At 36.5% G+C, this 15143-nt stretch overlaps 1 protein-coding gene across 6 annotated transcripts in view; it reads right to left on the bottom strand.

Annotated features, from left to right (window-relative positions):
* Positions 1 to 7401, bottom strand: part of brat (tripartite motif-containing protein brain tumor) — a 153663-nt gene extending 146262 nt beyond the window's left edge. For 2 of the 6 annotated variants that reach the window (XM_033481336.2, XM_076519547.1), the window contains exons 1-2: positions 7201 to 7332; positions 5708 to 5778 (exon numbers count right to left, since the gene is read on the bottom strand). The gene's annotated coding sequence lies outside the window, so the exon portion shown is untranslated. Of the gene's footprint in view, positions 1 to 5707; positions 5779 to 6797; positions 7113 to 7200 lie in introns of those variants that run through there. The other 4 variants (XM_033481328.2, XM_076519548.1, XM_033481369.2 and 1 more) reach the window with 4 other exon arrangements.
* Positions 7402 to 15143: the final 7742 nt, after the last annotated feature.

The raw sequence follows: 15143 nt of genomic DNA, 5'->3' as shown, positions 1-15143 counted from the left end.
AAATTAAACGCTTACAATTTAACGCAAAACGGCAACAATCGAGATCGACTCACTACACCGTGGGACCAGCGCAAGCAGCAAGAGAGAGAAACGCCCTTCTCTGACCATGAACTATTAACTGATTTTAACTGAACCGTGCCATTCGCCGTTGAGAAATTTCACGATATATTTTATTTCACTCCAACAAGAACCGAAACAAAAACCGAAGATGTTGAACGCTAAGCACAATTCGATTATACAATTTGGTCATATACAATGCATATTTCTTGATATGATTTCATAAATTTATAGAAAATCCTGCAGCGAATATTTAATTTTTCTTTAAACAAAAAATTTGACCTTCGCAAACATAAATTCTTTACTAATAGATAGAGTTATTTTACTTAAATTGGAACAAATTTAATTTAATTTTAAAATTCTACACACATTACTAGAATGCAGATTATATGCATTTATTTTAAAATTGCGTAGGTAAAATAACCAGAAATGAAGACATTGGAAGAGCTTAAGAATGTTTCCATGTGTGTTCTCCATAATTTATTAAAATTATTAAAAGAACAAATACATTTTTAACTTCTGTTTCTTATAACTGATCAAACAAATCTTTATTTAGATTTTGTTCTTTATAATTGATTAAATACATTTTTATTTGAGTTCTATTTTTTAAAATTGATGAAACAAATTTCTATTTAGATATTATTTTTTGTAATTGATGAAATAAATTTCTGTTTGACTTATGTTTCTTATAATCGATGAAACAAATTTTCATTTTACATAAAAATTCACAGTTTACACATTACAAACGCATAAAAATCCCCATCTATCAATAATGTTTTTTTTTTACAACCGACAGGAAGCTTAATTCCAAGCATCCTGAAGCCATGAAATATTTCAAATCGATCAGAAACACGTGTCCAACAACCTCTTCGCAGCTAAGAATACTTGTCGCGTTCAGACATTCAACTTCAAAAATCATCCCACAGTTGCAATGCCTTCGAAATAGCTATCCACGGCAGTAGCATCGCCGGCAGAACGATCACGAAAGGCAAGGGCCCCAAAGAGAACCCGCCGCGATCGTCATGAGTCGCAAGAACCGACGGCGTCCACGACCGAAGACACTATTAATTAATTTACATCACCGAGCCAGGCGTATTTAACGTTTATTTCGCAGTTCTTGTCAACGGTGACTCGTTATTTATATTTCAGTATGACCGACACTGAAGGCCATTGTGCGAGTAAATGTAAATTGCGAAGCCGCGGCGGGGATCGCGGCACGAAGAAAATGAAGTTAATGAGTATTCAGGCAGCGTCGGCCGGGCGAAAAGCGAAACTCGAAAAACTCAAAAGGTCCTGTGTGTTTTGAAAGGAGCAGCTGTAAAAAGAAATCTGAAAAACGGGCAAACTTTGCATATCCGGGACTCTGTACAAAAACACTAAAAAGCTTTTTTTTCTCTCCCTCTCTCTTTCTCTTCTATTTCGTTTACGACCGAAGGGACGCTCGGTGTTTGCCAAGCAGAGGAAGGGGGAGAGGGCGAAATGGAGAGAGAGAGAGAGAGAGAGAGAAAGGGAGGCAGAAGCGTGGGCGGGGTATACGCGGTGAAGGAAAAGAAATTACGGTCTTGTCTCAGGCGAACGAATCCATCCCCAACCCCGACCGAACGAACCACGTCAGGATAATGATATATTAAACGGCTATACATACGGACAGAGGAACGCTGTTATCGCGTGTAGGTGTTGCAAGAAATATATGGGAGGGGGGCGATTAACGCAATTATTTGTAATGCAATAGCGCACGACCAAGCACAATCTCGCTTTCTGCTGAAATAATCGCGGGTCATTGCCACGCTAAATGGTGTGAACACCTCGTCGGCTCGTCTTTTTTTATCCGTCATTAGCGTACGCTTAATCAAATCACCATACTCGTCGGATGTTTCACGAGAATCGACCTGGTGGGAAAAATACATTTCCATTGGAAGAAGTTCACTCGATTAAGAATGGAATGCGGATTTCATTCGTCCCTTTTTGTTTGGAATCATTCTAATTAACCGCGTTTGGTGCGACTTCGTAGCGCGAGGAACTCTGTGTTAGCACAGGAAACAGGATGGTTTTAAGTTTTTTTCCGTGGCATTGTATTGAACGGAAAAAGTCCTACAGGATAAAAGCGTTCACGTTTGTGAAGGAAGCTCTACCAAGATCTGCCGTAGAATCGAGTGGGATGATCAATGATTGAAGAGATGTTACAGCACTTCAATTTTATTGTTATCCTAATTAGGAGAGAGGAAATGTAGATAAATATAGAAGACAAATAGAATAATTAGATGGCGGATGCAATTGTGACAAATGTGAGTAGATCGAGTGCAAGACAATAAAAATGTTTAGACTATTCAAAGATACTCTTGCAAAGAATATGCCTATGTAGCTCTAGTATCTTGCAATCGATGCAGATAATTTTAATATATTTTGCATAAAAGTTCACTTTTCTGGGTGATTCATTTAGGGTTTCTATTTAGGTCTTGTCATGCAGGATGATACGCATCGGGTAAGTGTGTCAATTAATATGTCTTCTGGTTACTGTGCCCTTACCTATAATAATTTTACTTATATTTGAAAACAACATTATTAAATTGGAGATATTGAATTTTTTCAATAAAATCTGATCTGTAATTTGCATAACCGAATCGAAACATTAACTTCTTAAGATCTATAAAATGCGAAATATAATATTTTAAATTCCTAATAATGATTTTTGATGTATTTTTGCCTTGACCTTGTAAAAAGACTTAAGAAACATGTTGCAAATAAAGATAGAAAAAATACAAAATTGATGCTTTCCAAAACAAAACAATAAATCATTATATTAAAAAAACTCGCCTAAATTATTTAATGCTGAATATTTAAAAAAAAGAACGTTTTGTATATTTTGTTAAATATTTCGTGCCTTCATATATTTCAATTATGGAAAAATTCGTACTTATATAAAAGACATCAACATATGATCTAAATATTTTAAGAAGTACGATATGGGTAAAAAAGAGAGCTATTTGATTTGTCGTGAATTTCGGATGTCACTTGACACAGTAATAATTAACACTTAACTTATGTCCTGCAATTTGAACTGAAATACTTATTCGCAGCAAATTATGCGCCAAATGAAAGTTGCAGAAGATGAGAGATCAACGAGACACCTTGTATACCCAGATTATGCAACAGTGATCTGCACTGGTCAGTGAACGGCATTCGTAATTAAAGGGTGAACGAAAGTGCGAAAGATGGATTTTCTTCTGTTCTGGTTTTTTCTGCGAGTGTTAATAAAACAATTATGATCAGTCCTATTGTTGCTGCAGGAATAAGGGATGGATATAAAGTGGTGTAAGGTCGCGACCTATACGATTGCAGTTTTATTCGTCGGGTTATCGTTCCGTGCGGACGGTTATGTAGGCACCGTCTTCCCGGGCTTATTCCGCCGCTGCCAAGGTCGTCGCGATCGCGATGAAGAGGCACAAGAAAAATAAGCAAAAAGGAAGTTCGGTTATCGGCAACGAGAGTGAGAGTAGCCGCGATACTTTGACGATTTTTCTTGCGGCGAAAACGAGCCAAGGTTGGAGCGCTTTGTTTCGTTGTCCGTGAGCACCAATTTCTTGTGCAATCCGAACACCGCACACCGTTCTACTAGCTTTTGCGCAACGTCAAGGAATCTCGAGCAATCCCGATTTTCGCAATTATCCCGCCATTTTGATCATCGTTTCGCTATCCCCTTACTACCAGTGACTGAAGCTTGCGTCAAACTCTAACGATAAAGGTCGAAATACTCGATAATCCTATGAGCGAGACATTAATTAATAATTAATAATTCTGTTCCTAATAATTGATCAAAGAATTTTTATTCACATTCAGTTTGTTATAATTACACAAATTTTTATTTAACTTCTGCTTTATATAATTGATTAAACATTCCTATCTATCGATAACTACGTTTTGTTATAACTGAAAGGAAGTTTAAATCCAAGCAGTCTCAACTTTTCTCGGTAATCTCCTTTATTGACAAATTTGTTTCCTGCTTCCAGGCGATTATTGTCGTAGTAAATAATGTAGCAGGTCTAAGTACAACTAAATCTCTATCACATATATGTCTTGTTTGTTCGAGATAATAATTGCTTCCTTTAGATAGTAACATTCTATTGTTTCAAAAAGAAATGTTTCTTGTAGTTGGAGAACTGGATAATGCAACAAGATTTTATTCATGATGTTCATAAATATGTTATTTAAAACACAATTCATAGGGTTAAAGGCTGTAAACATAATGCTCCAAACGAAGGAACACGCAACTCAAAATATAATCCCCATAAATCTAATCTCACATCCCAATGCAGGAGGTTAAAACAACAAATTACTTATTCACTGCATTGGTCTTTCACTACTGCGTCGAGCTATATCAGTTTGAGCTACAGGAACTGAGAACGAATTAACCCTTAGCTGATATACTGGGGTCACAAGTGGACAACATTGGAAGTTTAATTTTCCCCATTCTTATTATTTTATGCACATTATTTTATACAAATATCAATGGATAATTTATTTCAAATTAGATGACACATTTCTGTACACTTCTTATCGGGGTTTATAACGATTCCAATATACCACTCATTCTTGTGAAAATTATTATACCAATTAGTGGCTAATGCACAATACGTTAGTATAACAATTCATCGAATGATATATCAATGTTAATCCCTTGTACTAAGATTTCTTTTACACCTACTGGGATCAATACGTCTTCATCCTTAATAATTTTCCTAATAGTACGAGACAATTTTTGTTTCTTGTATTTCTCCATTTACTTTCATTTTCAATTTATCATATTCTCCAAATTTTATTAAGGCCTGCAAAACCTAAGAATATTGAAAATGTAATTGATGTCATACAACTTAATATTTTTAGTTTAATTTGATTGTATAAAATACTTTCATCTCATGAAGTTTGTGAGGTTGTTGGCGTGACCAAGTGTTAAATACTTGGGTAAAGTTTTGTCAAAATTGGAACGTAACAGTCGCCATGGTTCTCTTGTAAGACATATAAAATGAAAATGCTATAGGTCAGGAAAACAATTTTGTGTTTACAGTTAAAATGGCTTCGAGTGTGAAGGGTTAATACGGGAGACAATTTTTGCAACCATGAAGCATTTCTGACGAGCCTGGTCGCACAAAAAGCGTATACAGCGAGGGTCTAAGTGGAGGCAGAATTTAAGGAGCCACGAAGGCTAGCGTTAACGCCTTCCGGAGAAAGCCGTCGCGTAGGCCTTTCGATGAAACAAATTTAACGAGTGCAGTAGACTACATATACATAAAAGCATGTCAACCATGCAAGGACAAACTGGGAGATCGAGTTTCAGAGAATCGAATGTTTTTGTCTTCGGATATACATACATGTACGCGAGGCCAAAAGCTGGCGAGAATAACGAGAGAAACGTTTATCGCCCCGATCCGTCACCTCCGGCGCACATGCTGAAGAAATTAAAATTTTTTGCCGGTTTCCTCGAACGAACGACCAGTCACCAGCCGCGGCAGACCGCCGTGGGATCACGGCGAAAATAAAATAAAAACGACGACAAAATCGAAAAAGAAAAACGAACGAAAGGATAACACGAAGAAGCGACTGACGCCATTGCTGGGCGATGCTTTCGGAATTCATTAATAGTCATTCTACTCACTAGTATCTTCGATGCTGATCAACGATCGTCTCTACCGGAAGCTGCGGAAATTCGGTAAAAGCTGTACGTACCTGAAAACAGAAACATAAACTCATTTTCAAAATTTTATTGATCAACATTTGGACGGTGGACTGGACGGTTTTCATTAGTTATCACAGCCATAGCTGTAATTTTCTCCAATTTTTTATTTGAATATATTTCTAAACGCATTTTATGGAGATCAAAGTAAATCGTATTCTTGGATTCGATACTAATAATTCCATTTGTATTTAAATGGAACGTTTGTAATTCTGAGTCAAAATGGATCCGACATCCGTTATTCCAGAAATAAAAAGGAGCTGAATCTTTACTTTACCGCATTACTCACTTATGTGTGTGTGTCATTGATTTTTAAAATTTATAATCAATAAGGTTTTTTAAATTCCAATGGAAACAACAATTTGGATCGCGAATCATCGAATCGATAAAATAATATTATGATTTCTTTTGGAATTATTGTTTATCAGAGGATATTTAGATATAGTGCTCTTATTGGAAATCCTATTAGTAGACTTCCGGTAAGTGTTACGAAATTAAAAAACATTTCGTTGTAAAATTACAAGTCTGCAATTTATATAAGTAATTGATAGTTAAAAAAAGTTTGGGAATTTCTGCATCAACAAATAGAGTAACACTTTAATATTTATTTATAGAAACTAATTATAGAAATAGAGCAACACTATCGTAAAAGGATGGATCAATCAAGTACAAATTTGGAATACGGTTTGAGAGTATTTTATAGCTCAGAACAGGGATATCAAAACATAAGCAAGAATGGAAAGTTGAAAAATCGATACTTCTGCCTTCATTTCCCGCCATTTTACTTTACATAGCTTGTTATGGCCGATATATAATGGTTCGATATATTAAAACTATTGGATATAGAAAATAAACTATGCGATAAAATACTTTTCACTTTTTCTGAAAAAAAAATCGACTTTTCCTTACACAAAAAATATAACAAATTCTTCAATATTAATACTTATTTGTCTCAGAGTTAAATATGCTTCAAAGTATTTCAAAAATTACCCAAGATTTCAATACGACGTACCAATTTATTATGTACTGCGAAAGGAAAGCACCACTATTTAATTGAAAACTTCACAGGCATGTTATACACATTTCACGAGCACAAAGTCCCGAACAATAAACCACGATTTTCTAGTAGAATTAAAATTGACGCGTTTCCGGATCGAAAATAATGGCTAAATCACGCCTTATTCGTCGAAGCACTTCCATTTTTCAATTGGTCGATCATGGCAGCTTCAAATAGGAATATGACTTCCTGAACGATACACACGTAATACATACATACGTATTTCAGCTTATACAGCTTTATTCGGAGCACATTTCCATTGTATAGATATCAACGTCGACAAGCGTACCGGACAACTAACGAGTATTTAAACGATGAAATGAACGATAAAGAATTAGGAAATAACAGTTGTAATTACCAAAGACTTTCGCCACGCATCGATTCGTCGACATCAACGGTTCGTTGTTTACCTCGAGTGTGTATTCCAGCAATTGTCAAACGGGCCGATACACCTTGAGTGTGAAAGTTTGAAGGTTAGGTTTTCGCCGGTTCCAATACACAAGCCTATTTTGCTCTTAGTACGCTGCTCGCCGTTTCACTGAGTCACGAGGCGTCGTTTCAAATCATGACAAGTCAACGGATCAACGTTTATACGTGTAATACTTCGTTTAATCGCGGAACCGTCCCTTCGGTACAACCGTTTCGTGTTATATGCGGGCCGACATTACTCGCATACTCTCGTGGCGGGTTCGTGCAGCTTCGTTCCTTCTCGGCCAGGTACGTAGTTACGTGCTTCACTCTACTGTAGTGAGCCACGGGATTTTCAGTTTTTTGCCAGTACCAGATTTCGAAAATTTTCTCGCGCGTTTTAAAACTATATTTAAATTATTTCGTGTAATTTTTATTTGTTTTTTAAAGTGCAAACTCAGGTTTGTGTTTAAATAACTACGAGTTGTTATGAAAATCCTGCGCATGTTTCAACCAAACCTAACCTTTTAAACGCGTGGTGATCTAATTTCAAGCACTTGCAAAGCTGTAACTCAAGATGGGTATAATTGAGATAAGCAAAATTTTTTCGCAATCTATGCACATATAGTACGGTTTATATTAAACATTGTAAATTCATTAATATTCAAGGTCTATATGATTATATTATTGTTCAATGTTTTAACGTTTTCTATGTAGAAAAAAATTGTACACAGTTCATTTATTAAAACTAAATTTGATAATTGGTTTAACGAGCTGTAGTTTGTTTATTTGTTAGACTTAACATATGATTTTGTTTTCTTTTTTACATTAATAAAATACTTGGTAATATAATTTCATATTTACAGTAGTACAATTTTTCAAAGGCAACAAACTACATTTATACAATTTTTATAAATGAATATACTTACAGCTGAAGCTCAAAAATAATTTTTAATGTGAAAGTCATCTTTATGATGTGACAATTATATTCTGATGAACGTCTTTTCGGATTTTTATCCTCATTTCGTGATAGTTGAGATCATGATCAATCCAATGACTTAAATGCTACGACTTTTATGTGATACTGAATATTTAGGAATAAATACTAATAATGTGATTAAATTTGTTTAAATATTCCTGAATTTTTCGTTTTGAATGTCTCACGATGGTCATAGTGTTATAGCTCATTGGATTGGTCTTGATCTCAGCTATTTTATCATGATGATAAAAACATGCACTCTTATTTAAAAAATCATCGACGACCTTGAAATCTTCAGTATTTACCTTCTAAATTCTTTTCTACCATCAGTAACAAATGAGCCGTTTATTTTGAAAGTGGCATAAGTCACTTTGTTTTTAAGTCGATATATTTAAGGGTTTGCGTTTTAACACGTTTAAAAATATGGATGTTAACTTTCGAGAAGATTTACTTGTATTTGTTATCTCAGGATACTGATATTTTTCTCAGTATAAATAATTTCGTATAAACATTAAAAAATCACCACTTTTCATTACGGTAAAGTGACTTATGCCACTTTCAAAATAAACGGCTCAAACCTTTCTATACTAGAACTATCGAGCACTAAGTACAATTGGCTTACATTTCCTTTTCAAAATAACAAAACCGCATTTATGAAGATAATGCACAATTTTTATTACGAAATAAGAAATAGAATAATAAGGAAATAAAGAAAAGTAGAACTAAAGTATATTTATTTCTTCAAGTCTATTTTGTAATAAAAATTGTGCATTATCTCCATAAATGCGGTTTTGTTACTTTGAGAAGGAAATATAAACTAGTTGTTTTTAGTGCTCGGTAGGTCTAGTATTGACACGTTTGTCATTGATGGTATAGAACAGAATTTGGAAGGAAAATATTGAAGATTTCAAGATCGTCGATGATTTTATAAACAAGAGTGCACGTTTACTTTTGATTTTACTAACGAGTTTGAAAGTTGTCTTATTCCGTTATTTGGAATTTAATGGGGTCAAGATGGTGTCGAGGAAGGAGCACGCGAGCGGCGCGTGTTCCCTATATCAGAGTAGCATCGATAATCTTGAGCCGGGTTACAACAAAGCCTCAAATAGAATTTCTTTGCTCGTCGGAGACCGATTCCCTGCCGAGGAATGCAAATGCTCCCGGGCGAAACCGAAAAAAACCAGCCGAAGAAACGGCCAAACTGGGAGGGCTTGCATTTCTTTGCACCGCCCGCGACATTGCAAGTTTTTCAAGAGACACATGTGGCGCGCAAAACATACTTCGTCTCGCATGTAATTCTGCTTGCCGAAAACGGTACGAATATTGAGAGAGACGACCGGGTTAACACCGGTAATAACATTATTCATGCGAAACATTAAGTAACCGTTAATCCCTAGACTGCCACGCAGCCGATTGTTTCCGTTCAAGGACTCTTTGTTAAGATTGTGGTGATTTAACGGTTGATCGAGTCGAACGCGATTCTTGAACTTTCTACGCCTAGTTTCTGTTACGTGTACGCATATTTTCCACGTAATCCTGCAAATTGATCGTACGTTTCTATGAATAGCCTAGCAACTTTGTCGTTTTCTACATCATACGTTTCTACACAAAAATGCTCACGTGCATTCAAATGTTCTAGCTACTTACATATACAGTTAATATCGTTGCGGATGTAAAACTAAGCAGAAATACGTATTTTTGTTTTATTTTTTCCTCGATGGTTTCGTCGTTATCTCCTAATTTGAAAAGTAACAGAAGCATAAATTCACGTATTATTATACAGATACACGTATCAATTATACGTAAACAGATATACGTAAATTATAAATATTTCAAACTGCCGCTGTTGTAAACACTTCTATTCGAATTTTTAAAGTAGATCGTTTAGCTCTTGAGTTCTAGAAAGGTCAAAACTTGAGAAGAAGGTCAAAAATTTTCCTTTGCCTTTATAATACTTAACGGGAATATAATATCTTAAATAATATCTTATTTGACAAAATATTGGGTTGACAACTAAGTAATTGCCGATTTGTTCAATGAAATACAAAATTCTTTTTTACTTGGAATGAAGTTTAATCTGTAATATATTTTCCATTTTGTTCGATGACCTTTTGCCATCTCTCTGACAACTGGAAAATTCCACGCTCGTAGAAAGTCTGATCCTTTTCGGCCAAAAACTGAGTTAAGTGAGATTTTACAGCGTCATCATCATTAAAAGGTTTATCACGAAGGGAGTTGTCCAGGGATCGTGGTAATCCGATGGCGCGAGATCAGGGCTATATGGTGGGTGTAACATCAATTCCCAACCAATATCCAACAATTTTTGCCGAGTGGACAAAGATGTGTGCGGCCTAGCATTGTCCTGGTGGAAAATGACACCTTTACGATTGACCAATTCTGCTCGCTTTTCCTTGACCGCTGCATTCAATTTGTCCAGTTGCTAACATTCACGGATAATAAAAAATAACACAATAATAATAATAATAATTTTATAATATAACATTTACGGATATCATAAAAATGGGAGTGACAGACATCTATAACTGAAGTCGGCAATTACCTAGTTGCCAACCCAATAATAGATGTTTTTTTCATGTAATTTCTCAAGCAGACAATACATATATCTATACATTGCGCAATCCATCAGCGAGAGACGTTAGGTTTACTTTGTCCATATCCTTGCGAGAATTGAATATTTCGAAAAAATCATTACGGAGCCTCGACGCTTAAATAGATGCCTCTAATAATCTCTGACGTCGACGCTCGTTGAAAAAAGAAAATTGTGTCATTCGCGACGCTCATATTAGGAAACATATTGCCAGCTGCGCGGAGCGTTCGCGGAGTGAAACGAGATTTCAGAACACATGTATCCTTGATTAGTGTTGGTGCGGCACAAAACAAACGGGTTTTCCTTTCGCGCTCGGCGAGAGTAAGAGTAATCCTGCAACTTTCATTTGCACTCGTTCAGCCTCGTGATGTCATAAATATAACTCTGTATCGTAATCCGAATCGGCTGTGCTCGCCGGTGAAAGGTTCCGATCGCGAAAAGAGGTTAATATTGCAGGATACGAAAATCGGCCTATAATCGATGAAGGATCCGATAATACACTATGCGAATTCGGAGCATCGTTTCACCGCACCTATGCGAAATATTTCGCCATGTACAATTATTAACCGGCAGATCGTTTGAAGAATTAAATTAATAATCATCGGTGGTCGATGTTTGCATTTCACAAATTCCACGGAGATCCTTATCGTCTCGAATTTATAGTAACCACTGGATTGCCGGATTTTTCCGCGTATTATCGGTTTCGTGCACGGAATTTCGAATCAACAGAATTAAATAGAAATCCGTATCCGTGGTTACAACTTTCATTAACTTGCAAACGAAAAACATTAGCTCTACGCTCGCTCTTATTCGACCGCGTCTTAAAAATTTCAACCCAATGCATATACATAAATTCCGCGGTAATTAAATGTGGATTGTTCGTTCAACGAGAAATTGCAGATGAACGTAATTGTCTAATTTGATTAGTTTCTAATAATCGAATGGCAGTTTTTTTTATCGACTCAGATTTCCACGGATTAACTCGCGAAGGGCATAAGGAAGCTTTGTTTCGCTAAATTCGAAATAATTTAATTTACGCTTATCGAATGCAATTTCCGTCGCAACACCGTGCTCGCAGATATCAATAATGTGCACAAGATCGGTTTCTCCTCGACAGTATCCGCGACTGGTGTATCTTGTGCAGTCTGCTTTAATCATTTCCTTAGTGGAAATGCGCCACTGTATCGTGTACCGCATCGACTGCATAAGAAGCCGGAAGTCGTTTCATACGTTAAATTTCTATCCCCGGAAACTGCAGAGGTGAAACGACTACGAACGAATGTTCGAGGAAGAACTACTATGCAAACGTGCTTCAGATCGTTTCTTCTCTTTCGAACGCAATTACCGTTGCTTCAATCACCGATCCATTTCTATCGATTCCTATAATGCGTCTATAAAACTGAAACCGTTTCGAAGCATGGAAATATATTATTACTGCTCACATTAACCCTTTAACCGCGGGCGAGTTTAATTTGTTATGCAGATGCGCCCTAAGAATTAGATTAACAAGGATATAAAAAGAGTGACAAACATCTTTTAAATAAGAATTTTTATTAATATCGTGCAACAATTTTAAGATATGTGACTATTGTATTTAATAAAAAGAAGTAACAAAAACAGAAATTTAAAAAATATGTTCAATTTTACAAAATAGACAAGACAAGATAGAATAGATCTTCTATCTTTTTACAAGACAAAATGGACAGGTTACTTGTGACGTTTATCTTCATCGAGGTAAATATTATTGGATAAATAATTTCATATAGAGAGACAGTTTATAAATTGATAGTCGAAATGGACAGTGTGAAATAAGGATTCTCACTATTATTAGCATTTTTTTTATTCGGCAGTAAAAGGTATTCAGGTTGAAATATCATTAAATAATTTCTAGTTGGCTAATACTTGTCTCCTAATCCGTTCTGTCGACATAGGTTAACGATTCTCCAATCTTCTTACATTTGCTCAATAAAAAGATCATCTAAATGGACTCGATGTAATCACACCTTTCCAATTGCAAGGCTCGCAGAACCCGGCGATGTTTGCGGACTATGCACCCGCGACTTATTTGAATCTGTAAACTGCAGTTCGGGTTCTCTATGGAAGCTCGCGGGGTATCTAGAAGGCCAGAAGCAACCGGTGGTTGTAAAGGAAGTCACGAGCTTGCATTCTCTTCCCTTTAACCCTTTGAGTCTGATAGAATTTGTGTTCTAAGGGCGTAGCGAAATGTCCGCAACGCTATTAAACGTCCGCGCAAAATTCCGTTAGTTCGCGTACTAACTAACGAGGCACGGATGAAAAGCGCATCAAGTACCTACTTGCATTTTGATTCATTAAAACGCGTTCCCTCCTTGCGGGCTTCCGTGTCAGTTTTTTTCAGCGTATCTGCTCGAGTTTCGACGACGATTCTACGATAGAACACGAGCCGAATAATTAAATTTCCAAGACCGTCGCGATCTAGACTCATTATTCGTCGGCGCACTAATGCTCGGCGATTCGCCGCACGATGAGTTTCTTTTTCCAAAAGAATAAGTCCGAAAGTCTCAGCTTTCAAACGAGCTTCAACTTTCTAGCAAACACTCCGAAATGTTGGAATATATGGAAAGAAAAGGCGATTTGTATAATTAACCAGAGACTCACCGATTTCGAGAATCTCGGGCAGCTAGGATCAAGGATAAAGGACCAATACATCAGCTCTGTATCTGGGCCAAGTAAAACTAGTTATGGAAAAGCCTTGCTCCGACGTGACTGCTTTTCTTTCGGAAGATGACCAAACTGGTTTCGACCTTGTCAGAGATCTATCGTTGGTGCAGATCCGTGATCTAACGTCCATTCCAGAATGCATTCTATGTACCAAAGTGGTACGACATGTTTCGAATGAAACGAGAAAAGGATGCAACACTGTCGCATACAATGGTGCCCTGAAGTTAGATATTCTTCGGATCGTATTATATCAACTCTTCTGCATTCCATTAGCAAGGTTTTATTCTATTTAACACTAACCACTACCGGTTGAATGACCGGTTTCGCGTTTTTATTTTACAATTATTGAATTCATATATCTGCTTTCATTGGTAATTCTCGAATGTATTTCTTTACCCAGGCATAGACTATTATAAAAATTGCAGGAAATAAATTAAATCTTATAATTTTGATAAGACAACACGTACCTGGTCACTTTTAGATCTCGGTACGTTTCGAATGAAATAAAATACAACTTTTATACGTTTGTGCCTAGAAATTGATATTGGCAAACACATCAGTAGTTCAATATTGTAAAATGTATTTTCAGAAGAATCTATTTAGCCTAATATAAACTCAACAGTCTCAGCCCCTTAACACGCATATTTTTATCTACATACATGTGTCAACCAAAAACTCTAAATCAATTTTTAAACTTGTCTTCGCGCGATTGTCGAAAGAAAATTGACGTCATTTGAGATTCTCTCCTGGTAAAAGCAATTGTGCATGCATAGAAATTAATTAATAAATACAGTTTGAAGCTATTCTTTGTTGATCAAAGAGATTAAATGCTATGGTAAATGGATTCTGACCGACAACAGAAGGCTTTAAAATTACCAAAGAATGATTTTAAAGCATATTCGTAAAGCCATTAGACAAATCGACGCCAACTCGTCCTCCTTGTAACGTATCTGAAAAAGTGAAACCTGTCGTAAACCATGCAATAACGTATCATACATTTTCTATATTCATCAAATAGCACTCCATTACTATGATACGCATAATTCTTCAATTACGAGTGTAGCGAACCTCTCGATAAAATAGAAACCGCAAAAAGCACGATCCAAGCAGGAAGATCCTTCAATAATTCAAATTAATCAAAAAATAAAAACGTTCTTACCAGTGTCGCTGGCTTATTCCCGTGATAAATACATAAAATCCGCAGTTTAGCGACGAGTCTGCCAGTATCGATCCCTCTCGGAGAGCTGGTAAAACGAGCTTCCTAAGGGGACAGGTCGATAAATACGTAAACTATTTATGAAATCTGCGAAGCAATTACAGGATCGATATTTCGCGGACGGAAAATAAACACGAGCCCCGACCCGATCGAGCCCGTTATTGGGTAGCAATGAAAAGGAAGTCTTGGAAATACGTAAGGGCACTGACACGTCCCGGGGGAGTCGAGGCCAACTCCTTTGGCAAGATTAAACGGCCTGCACCGCGATATACCATGGGCTGCCATATAAGGAGCACAATAATATGAAGTTAAGCTATAATATCGTCTGTGAGTTCAAGCCTGCGTTTTGGGTTCTCGAGACGCGGCCTGGGCAGACCGGCGAGAACGAAG

The sequence above is a fragment of the Megalopta genalis genome, chromosome 3 (genome assembly GCF_051020955.1).
Source record: "Megalopta genalis isolate 19385.01 chromosome 3, iyMegGena1_principal, whole genome shotgun sequence".
Classification (NCBI taxonomy): Eukaryota; Metazoa; Arthropoda; class Insecta; order Hymenoptera; family Halictidae; genus Megalopta; species Megalopta genalis.
This window is presented reverse-complemented; position numbering and strand designations above follow the sequence as displayed.